The sequence below is a fragment of the Micromys minutus genome, assembly GCF_963924665.1.
Source record: "Micromys minutus genome assembly, chromosome: 7".
Lineage (NCBI taxonomy): Eukaryota > Metazoa > Chordata > Mammalia > Rodentia > Muridae > Micromys > Micromys minutus.
This window is the reverse complement of record NC_137976.1, coordinates 50,969,105-50,979,812: the sequence shown is the minus strand read 5'-3', so window position 1 is coordinate 50,979,812 and position 10,708 is coordinate 50,969,105. Positions and strand designations below refer to the sequence as shown.

At 39.0% G+C, this 10,708-nt stretch overlaps 1 pseudogene across 1 annotated transcript in view; it reads right to left on the bottom strand.

Annotated features, from left to right (window-relative positions):
* Positions 1-465: 465 nt before the first annotated feature.
* LOC308422869 (shugoshin 1-like) overlaps positions 466-10,708 on the bottom strand; it is a 30,122-nt pseudogene continuing 19,879 nt past the window's right edge. The window contains exons 3-4 of the transcript in view: positions 1,199-2,206; positions 466-974 (exon numbers count right to left, since the gene is read on the bottom strand). The product of the transcript in view is annotated as a shugoshin 1-like (transcript). The remainder of the gene's footprint in view (positions 975-1,198; positions 2,207-10,708) is intronic.

Genomic DNA, 10,708 nt, shown 5'->3' with positions numbered 1-10,708 from the left:
ACTTATACTTCTACACTGTAGACTGACCACACGACGGGCTAGCCAGAGGTCCATGACATGATATTATTCTGCTGAGGAGTAGCATTGTACTCACAGTTCACAGCAGTTACTTTGTTCCAGAACCCAATTCACTAATTCTCTTCTCATGATTCTTTATGCACTTTACAGGAAGAATCACTATGACAGAAGGAATCCTCACCCACTTATGGTATGTCTTACTGTGGTGTTAAGGATTTATGAAAGATCTACATCCTATGTAAGTTTTCTACTCTGCAAGTATCCTACTTAAGGGGAAAAATGATGCCTGAGAAGTTTTAGATGTTGGTAGTAATCAATACAAAGTATAGGTCAAAGGACACTCTTGACCCAGAGCCTGATGAGGAATGGTTCTGCCCATTGCACACTGTCTCATAACACTCAATTAGGCAAAAAGAGAAGTGTCACAACAGTATCCAATCAAAGGAGTTATTGTGCTTGCTTTGTTCTTCTTTTAGGGTGTCTCATATCCTTTCTCTGCTTGAAAGCAGGAGAAATCAAGAAACATCAGTCTGTCAAAGGGTCCCTCTTCTTACCTTTGAAGTGAGTGTTGGTTCTATATAGCTTGTGATGGTGGTACACCTGTGTTTAGACAGAGACTGCTGGGCTGCCTTCAAGCCATTTTGGAGGCAGGGAAAGCTTCCTGATTTTCACTACAGGATGCCACAGTTTATTGATGACATCCCTTGGGCTACAATGAGACAACCCTTGAGTCTCAGGTGGGGTACCAGTAGGAGCTGTAGATGGTAGCACCTCCTCCATCTCTTTTTTCATTGGGGTACTTAAGTCTTCTTTTAGACTGAGGCCTGGTAACTGGCCGGTGTGACACTGTGTAGTCTTGCAAGCATTTGCAAGGAGGCAGGTAGAAGTCATCAGACTCATCCTCGGAGGTACTGCATTCAAGGGCACTCACTTCTGAGTTGATGCTCTTGGCTTCCCTACTGGAGCCATTGTTCATTTTTGTCAGAAAGGGGTATGCTGAACACTCTCTTTTTCTCTCTATCTTACAACTTTGCTTTTTTAAAAAAGAGGAATACATATACAGATTTATACAGGCATTTTGGCATAACACTATATGAATATATTTTTGTCAGTACTTAATTTTTTTAGAGGTTTGATAGCATGCATTGAAATCCCACTAGTTACCATAAGCATAAAGTACATGTAGGACAGACTGTAACTCTCTTTTAGATTAAAATCATAAGCATCACTGGAGCCAATACACCCATCCAGTGTAATGGGGTAAAATCTGCTTACCTTTGCCTTCGTTGTCCGTACTTCTCAACAAGGATTTTGAGTTGCATCTCTGGTTGGTTCTTCTTTGCTCTGTTCTTTTTTGTGCACATTTATACTTCCTTTCTATTTGTTCAGGTTTAGATGATAAAATGACTTACTGTGTTTTAGTAATCTTTTGCTGGGTTAATCAGTCTAAAGCAGAAGTTAATTTGGTCTTTGTTCCACACACAAACATTTTGTTCTACATTTTCAAGTCGATGTAGGGTTATGGTTAGGTGTACATCTACTTGTTTTAAGTTCCAAGGACTGCCCCACTCTTGAACTGGCTTTACAATCCTCCAAGGCAGTGGAGCTACTTATATTAATAAAATCTTTCCTTAAGTGGCAATGGAAAGATACAGTTCTAGATAAGACTTCATTAGTAGAATCGACTTTACCTGAATCAAAATCGCAACCCAGTGTCTCTGGTATAACAGTAGGACTTGGTTCGGTGGTTTGGTAGGAATTGTCAGTTTCTTCAAGAGCAATTTGCTGTAAAGTCTTCACAGACAAGTCCCTGGTCATATATTCACCACTGAAGACCACTTCTGAAGGAGGTCCTTTCCAGTTCTGTGCGGTTTCTTTGTTGGGAAGCTCACTTCTCTTTCAATGTCTGTAGCTGACATGTTGCACCTCTTCCTGGCTGTAGGATGATACCCTCTGCTTCCCTCACTTTGGATTTTTCATTTTCCAAAGCCAATGACTAACAACCTGTCATTACCTTCAGAGTATTTCAGCAGTGTAGAAGTGTTAGTGGATACTTGGCATGGTGCAACAATAAGGGCCTTGCATTTGCCAATCTCTGCCAAGTTTTTATTCCTTTTTTCTTTCATTCTCTTCTTAATGTCTCAAGAGTATCTTGAAAGAACCTTTTCTGACACCTTTCCTTAACCACCTTTTTCAAAACCAGTAATTGTGATTTTTCAGCTTAGAAATATTAATAGTCAGGTGTTGTAGAATAACCCAAGCTACTGAAAGGGATAAGGCAGGTAGATCATAGACTACAAGTGAAACTCATTTCTGCAGCTCTCTTCCGGGCATAACTCAGCCTCCCACTCCCTAATGACACTTTTTAAGGCATTTGTTAGCCATTCACTATTTTTATCCTATTTCATTGTTAACATTATATTATATTGTAAGATACAGCCCTGTGTTCCCAGTTTGTTTTTTAGCTCCCTGATCTAACTAGGTCTAGAGTTCAGATGTTCAGATGAAGGGCACAGCAAGCCAAGTGTTTAATTTGGCTTACAGTTTTAGAGGGTAAGAGTTTATGATGATAACGCAAACACATGGTAGGAGAAACAGCTACAAGCTCACATCTTGATCTTAACAGAGAGAGAAATAGAGAGAGAGAGAGAGAGAGAGAGAGAGAGAGAGAGAGAGAGAGAGAGAGAGAGAGAGAGAGAGAGAACGAGGAATGGCACAAGTGGTTTGAAACCACATAGCCAGTTCCCAGTACCATATTGCCTCCAACAAGTCCATGACTCCTAATCTGTCCCAAAAAGTTCCACCAACTGGAGATTAAGTATTCATACATATAGTATTACATCTGGGGATATCACACTCATCCCTCTCATCTACTAAAGAGCATCTTGGTTGTTATCAACTTGGGTTATTAGGAAACACCTACTATAAACATCTATGAGCAGGGCTTTTTGTGAATATAAACTTTCAATTTCTTTTTACATATTCCTAGAAATTAATTCCTGGATCATATAGTAAAAATGCCACTAGCTTTGTAGGAAACTGTCTTTTAATGTCGCTATGAAAACTGCATCCTGCCTTGGATGATATGACCCTTCTGGGGGAAAAAAACCAAATAAATAAAATAAAACTAATTTCCTTAAACTAAGTAAGGAAAAATATTTAATCATATTCTTTCAGAGGATGATTGGGTTGTATCTGACCTCTCTTTATTAAGCTAGGGCAGTGTGTTTCAGGGAGAAAAACTGCAGCAATGAAGTATTATTCTTGTCCTATTACATTAAAGTTATCTTTGCTGCCTAGACACATCACTCATAATTTCATTCTTGATCACCTAGTTTAAGAGACTGGTTATCTAGGATAGCGTTACCTTTGCACTCTCCTTTGGAGAGCACTCTGCTCTTTGTTGCTGTTGTTATTGCTCGTTTGAAACAAGCTCTTCAATCCCAGGCTGTATTAGAGGATGATGCAGAATTTCCAATTCTCTTACTTCTCCCTCCTAAGTGTTATCCCTCATTCCCAATGTATGAGGTGCTGGGATGGAACGAAGTGTTTGCAAGGCAAGCAATCTACCAACTAAGCAGTAACCCTACATCTCCCCGAGTCTATGTAAGATAATGTTCTCTGTAACTGAACTGGAAATTTAAGTCGAGTGCCCAACAACATATTAGACAATGCAGAAAGAAGGATAGATACATAAACTCAGAGGGGTCACTGAAAAGTTTCCAATTCGAGGAGGGGGAAAAAAAGGAAAGCAAAGGAAAAGAATGATTGTAGTTTAGGAGATTTATAGAACGTCAGCTCGCAGAATAGCTTATGCAATATTGATGTGCCACAAGGAGAAGAGAGTGAGAATGGAAAATATATTTAAATAAACAATGTCTGAATGCAAACATGAGCATCCCATTAAATATCAAACAGTACAGTTTCAAACAGGACCACACCAAGATACCTTAGAGTCAAACTGTTAAAAGTTAAAGGCAAAGAGACAACATAAAGAGAAGCAAGAGAAAGCAAATTGTTACAGATAGAGGAATCCCCAATAAACTATCAGTGGCTTTCTCAGCAGAAGCATTGAAAGTCAGAAGACAGTATGCTGAGATACTCGAAATCATAACAGTGCAAAAGGCTGCTAAGCAAGAAGAACAACAATATTGACCAACCAGACACCCCCCACCCCGAGCTCTCAGAGACTAAACTACCAAATAAAGAGTACACATGGAGGACCCATGGCTCCAGCTGCACATGTAGCAGGGTATGTCACTGTCTGGATCAACGAGAGGGGAGAATCTTGGTCTTGTGAAGGCTTGATGCCTCAGCATAGGAGAATACTAGGGCAGCGAGGCAGGAGTGGGTGGTCAGGGAACAGCCTCATAGAAGTAGGAGGGAGAAGGGGTGAGATAGGGGGGTTGCAAAGGGGAAACTGGGAAAGGGCATAACATTTGAAATTTAAATAAATAAAATAACCAATAAAGATTTTTAAAAAAAAGAAAAGAAAGAAAAAAACAACCGCTAAGCAAGATTACTATATCCATCGATTCTGATGTTCAGAAGTGGAGATGTGATAATTATTTTCTGAAGGGGGGTTATTATTACTGCATGACTAGGTTTATAAGAAACAGAGAAGGAAGAACTTCAGCTTTAAGGATGGCAATTGGCAACTTTAAATTTATCTGATAGTGGGAATGGAGATATAACTCAGTAGTTTGGAGTATTTATTGCTCTTGCAAAGGTTTGAGTACCAGCACAGGGTGGTAAATAGCCATCTGTGGTGTTTTAAATAAAAATGACCCCCATAGGTTCATATATTTTCACACTTAGTCCCCAGTTTATGAACTGTTTAGAAAGGATTAGAAAGTATAACCAGGTGCTATAAACCAATTAGCTTAAAGACTAACATTCTTTATTGTAATGTCAAGACTTGGAAACCCCTGCTTGAGGGTCTTTCCCCTTTATAAATCCCTTTCCCCTATACCTCAGGTTGCTCTCCTATCCTGTTAAATCAGGAAGGTTTGTAGCCCAAGCTTGAGAGCTTGAATAAATATTTTCATGTGCTTGCATCGGAGTTGTGGTTCTTGGCGATCTATTTGGAGTTTTTGCAATATGGTCATAACAAAACCACTGGTAATGGTAAAAATCATTGTCGAATTCCAACATCTGTAACATTAAGGGCAGCAAGCAACCCAATTATGTCTCTAGTATAATGGTCAAAAGGAAGAGTTGCACAAAACAACCAAACGACAATGACTTGTTTAAAAATACATGTGATGGACAGATGTAAAATGTGACAGCATGAAGGTCTGTGAAAGGAGGGGCGGTGAGAGTGTGGGGTTGGCATATGGGGAGGAGAAAAAGAACTCTGTCATCTTTTTTTAAAGTTGTTTCATTAATATGTTTTCTGAGGACCACAGGGAAACCAGAAAACCAACCAACCAACAAACAGAAAACCTATAATAGATTTTAGAAACCGATGCATCTTATTGCTGTGAAGAGACATTATGACCAAGGCAACTCTCATAAAAGAAAAATTCTTTAATTGGGGCTGGCTTATAGTTCAGAGATTTGGTCCATTATCAACATGGCAGTAACCATGGTGATGGGTGGACAGATGTGATACTAGAGATACAGTATGGTACATAGGCCTGCCTTAAGCTTTTGAAACCTCAAAGCCCGCTCCTAGTGACACACTTCCTGCGGCAAGGCCACACCTGCTCTAACAATACCACACTTCCGACCATGCTACTCTTTATGGGTATATGGGGGCCATTTTCATTCAAAACACCATAGATTTAAACACTGGTTTAAAATGGAACTAAGTACACTACTACAGAGAGACACCAAAACACAAAAGCAGATGAGAACAAACAGCAGGGCATGGTGCTGCAGCTCCTTTAACCCCACAGTCAAAGGTAGAATCAGGCAGATTGCTTTGAGTTCCAGGTCAGTGTGGTTTAAATAGTTCCAGGCTAGGCAGGGAGACATTGTGTGAGGGAATAAAAGAGGAGGAGAATGAAGAGAATGGAATGAGTTCCAAACCAAAAAGAAAACAACTATGAAATGGTATGAGTTAGTCATGTCCTATTGCAAGCAACCTTAAACTGGAGAATCCAGCAAGATGGATGGGGCACTGAACAATGTATGCCTTCGATCAGAAAAAGGATCTATTTTAATGGAGGATGGACAGTTCCTGTCCATGTAGAGCGCTGGGGGAGGAATGCCGGGGTGCAGTGAAAAATCAAATAGAGAACTTTTGGACCATCTTGTACTGCCTGCCAAGTTATCCCAAGGCTGGAACAGTAAAGAAAAACCCTCTTAAAATGGGGAGAAATATAGTGGAAGACTCCCAACATATTGGGTCCCCTAAAATTATTGCTGCTTAGAGAATCTCGAACCCGCCAGGGGCTACAAGCACAGTATGAGAAGTTGTCGGGGAGTGTGTGCCATTACACTAGTGCAGACGAGAAACCCAGTTCAGGTAGTGCCTGATCCTATCCACACTGCTGCTGACAGCACCATTGTTCTTAAGATCAGAAACAGCTATGTCCTACCTCTGCTGCCCTATATATCAAGCTCTCCTCTAATGCTGACAAGGCTCCAACTCTGAACTCTTATTCGGTCACCAGAGGTACAGATTACTTGAACCTACTAGTGACTGCATTTCTCATAGCTCCCAGATTTTAACATGAATTGAATCCACTATTTTTACTGGATACTTTATTTTATTACATTTCAAATGTCCCCTTTCCAGTTTCCCCTCTGGAACCCCCCCATCTCATCCTCCCTCCCCCTGCTTCTATGAGAATGTTTCCCCACCCACCCACTCCCACCTCCCCACCCTGGGCATTTCCCTACACTGGAGCATAGAGCCTTGCCAGGACCAAGGGCCTCTCCTCCCAGTAATGTCCAACAAGGCCATCCTCTGCTACATATGTGGCTGGAGCCATGGCTTCTTCTATGTGAACTCTTTGGTTGGTGATTTAGTCTCTGGGAGCTCTAGGGGGTCTGGTTAGTTAATAATTTTGTTCTTCCTATGAGGTTGCAAACCCATTCAGCTCCTTCAGTTCTTTCTCTAACTCCTCCACCAATTCCTCAAGTCACAGGCATATACTACACAGAATTCTGAGTTTAATGGTTGGCTATGAGCATCTGCCTCTGTATTTGTCAGGCTCTGACAGAGCCTCTCAGGAGACAGCTGTATTGGGCTCCTATAAGCAAGCACTTCTTCGCATCTGCAATGGTGTGTGGATTTGGTGTCTATATATGGGATGGATCCCCAGGTGAGACAGTCTCTGGATGGCCTTTTCTTCAGATTCTGCTCCACACTTTGTCTCCATATTCCTTCCCTTGCATATTTTGTTTCCCTTTCTAAGACGAACTGAAGCAACCACACTTTGTTCTTCCTTCTTCTTGAGCTTCATGTGGTCTGTGAATTGTATCTTGGGTATTCCAAGCTTTTAAGCTAATATCCACTCATCAGTGAGTGCATACTATGTGTGTTCTTTTGTGATTGGGTTACCTCACTCAGGATGATATTTTCTAGTTCTATACATTTGCCTAATAATTTCATGAAGTTTTTGATTTTAAATGTTGAGTAGTATACCACTGTATAAATGTACCATATTTTATGTATCCATTCCTCCTTTGAAGGACACCTGTTCTTTCCAGCTTCCAGCTATTATAAATAATGCTGCTGTGAACATGGGGGAGCATGTGTCCTTGTTATATATTGGAGCATCTTTTGGTTATATGCCCAGGAGTGGTATAGCTGAGTACTTGGGTAGGACTATGTCCAATTTGCTGAGGAACTGCCAGACTGATTTCCAGAGTGGTTGTACCAGCTTGTAATCCCACCAGCAATAGAGGAGTGTTCCCCTTTCTCCACATAATCAACAGGGTCTGCTGTCACTTGAGTTTTTTATGTCAGCCATCCTGACTGGTGTAAGGTGGAATCTCAGGGTTCTTTTGATTTGCATGTTCTCCAGGCATGATGGAGATACTCCAACTTGGCACCAATTCCTCAAGTCACAGGTATATACTACACAGCAGAAATGCCACACAGTTGTACTATATCTATCCTGAGCTAACTGTAGTAGTCCTACCTTTTTGTGGCCTATGAAGGCTAACACTGTGTTTCAACAGTTTTGTGTTCCATAACACGTCTTCCTAGGCATAAAGCAGTGGTATCACCCATAGACTGACATGTAAACGGACATATAAGTTCTTTGTTTATTGAGACAGGGCCTCACTATGTAGAGCAGCCTGTGGCCGGCCTCTACTTCCCTGGTGCTAAACTAAGACACATGCCACCACACTCCCATAAATCCTTTCTACAATACCAAGCATGATACTACACTTACTGGGGTCAGTAGAATAAATGCACAGCAAACACTTCAGCACTACTTCTGTATGAATAATTGCTTCCTGGGCCACAGGAGTGTTTCTATATCTACTAAACATGTAGAGACAGTCAGGCTGTTCAACTATACCACTACATACAACATACTACAAAGAATAAACTATAGTAAAACAACCCACATAAAGACTACACTACAGCATTTAAGTTGAACAAGGGCCAACGTAGTTTGAGAAAATATTTGCAAATCCTACATAGAACAATGGTATAAGAAACTCTAACTAGTAACAAGAAAACAAACAGCCCCATTTAAAATTATAGTGGCCAACACACACACACACACACACACACACACACACACACACACACACACACATTCAATATTCTATCAATAGGATACCAATTAAAACCACAGTGTACCATCAACTCATATCTGTTAGACTGTGTATCAAAAAGATTTTCATCATCTTAACAATGACATGTAAAAAGATGAAATCCTTATACATTGTCAGTGGTATTATAAATTGGTGCAAACCATAGAACATCCTCAAAAAACTAATAATCATTATGTTATGATCTAGCAGTCTTGCTACTACCTGTGTATGAAAGGAACTAACATCAGTAAATCCGTATGCTGGAAGATGTCTGCATTTACATGTTCCTTGCAGAATGATTCACAATAGTCAAAGCACAAAAACAGACCGAATGTCTATCAGTGGATGAACAGATGTTAAAATATGGGACATAGACACACAATGAAACAGTGTTCAGCCTGAGAAAAGGAAATTTCATCATTTGCCAATATGAAGTGAATGAATCTGAAGAACGTTAAGTCAAAGAAGCCAGTCACAGAGAAATGTCACATTTGTTCTAATCTGTGGTAAATAAAAGTGGCCAAACGTGTAGATATTAGAATAGTGATTACCAAAAGAATTAGAGAGGCCAGGAGAATGAGGCATTAGCCAAGGGTATAAAGAATAAGTTGGGGTAAGGGGCTGGAGAGATAGATAGCTTAGCAATTGAGGGCATCTTGCAGAAGACTCAGTTTTTATTTCCAGCACCCACATACTGGTTCACAAATATATATAACCCTATTATTTCTAGAAGATTCAATACCCTGTTTTCACCTATATAGGTATCAAGAACACACATGGTGCACATGACATATTTGCAGGCAAAGCATTCCCACGTAAGATAAAGTGAATACGAGTAAATTTTAAAAATGAATAAGTCTGGTGTTGTATTGCCATGAGGCTTATAACTAACAATGCATTGTAAAATTTTAAATAGCTATTGGAGAGGATACTAAATGTCTCTATCATAAAAATTATAACGTTTGAAGTGATGGGTGTTTTAAATTCCCTAATTTGATTATTTCACAATGTAAACATGTAACAAAACATCAAGTTGCATATTTTAAGTATGTGTAATTGCTATTTATCCATTGAAGTTAAAATTAAATAAAATATGCAAAAGAAAAATTACTCAGCAACCAGAGAGAAAATTAGTACTTGCTACAGTTAAGATAAGGTCGAAGTATATGCTAAGTAGAAGGAATCACACCTTAAAAGCTATTTATATTATATATTTTTATTCCTATTGAATATCCATAAAGGTAAATTTTAGATAGAATATTAATTATTTTTCTATGGCCAGAAGTATGGATTCCAGTACTGCAAAGGTACAGGAGAGAGAGCTCATGTGTTCTCAAATGGGCAGTAGCTGTTAGTTGTACAACTGTCTAAGTTTCATAAAGGTCACTGAATAGTCTCCTTTGGATGAGTGTATTTAAGTCACAAGAATTCTATTTCACTAAGGCTTTTAGAGAGGGAAACATTTATATCTGGTTTGCTTGATCTTGCTTCTCCGTGTTCAAATGACCAGTTACATACAAATTAGGATTATTTTTATTTCTGAGAAATAAACACACCTTTACATACCGAATTAAAATTCTTCTGGCCAGACTTTCTATTCTGCCTATTTAAGAAGTAAAATTACCACTAAATGTGTTTCTTATAATTTCATAACATAGTTTCATGGCTTTTTAAATTAAAGACAGAAATGTTTAGCAATTTAGAATGCCATATAATCCTGAATTGTATTACAGAATTATTTATATATAGTTTTACCATATATTAATTAGTTGATGAATTATTTTAGTTCTTACGAAATATGTGGCCTATATATTCTTAAACTTTAGTCTAACAAATCAATGTTTGCCTTTATGAACTATACCTATGATTTTCTTTTCATATCCATGAAATGGATTATTCTTTTCTTTAAAATTGTTGTTTTCCTTTAAAATAAATGAACCATACACTTGCCTTTTTAATTAAAGTT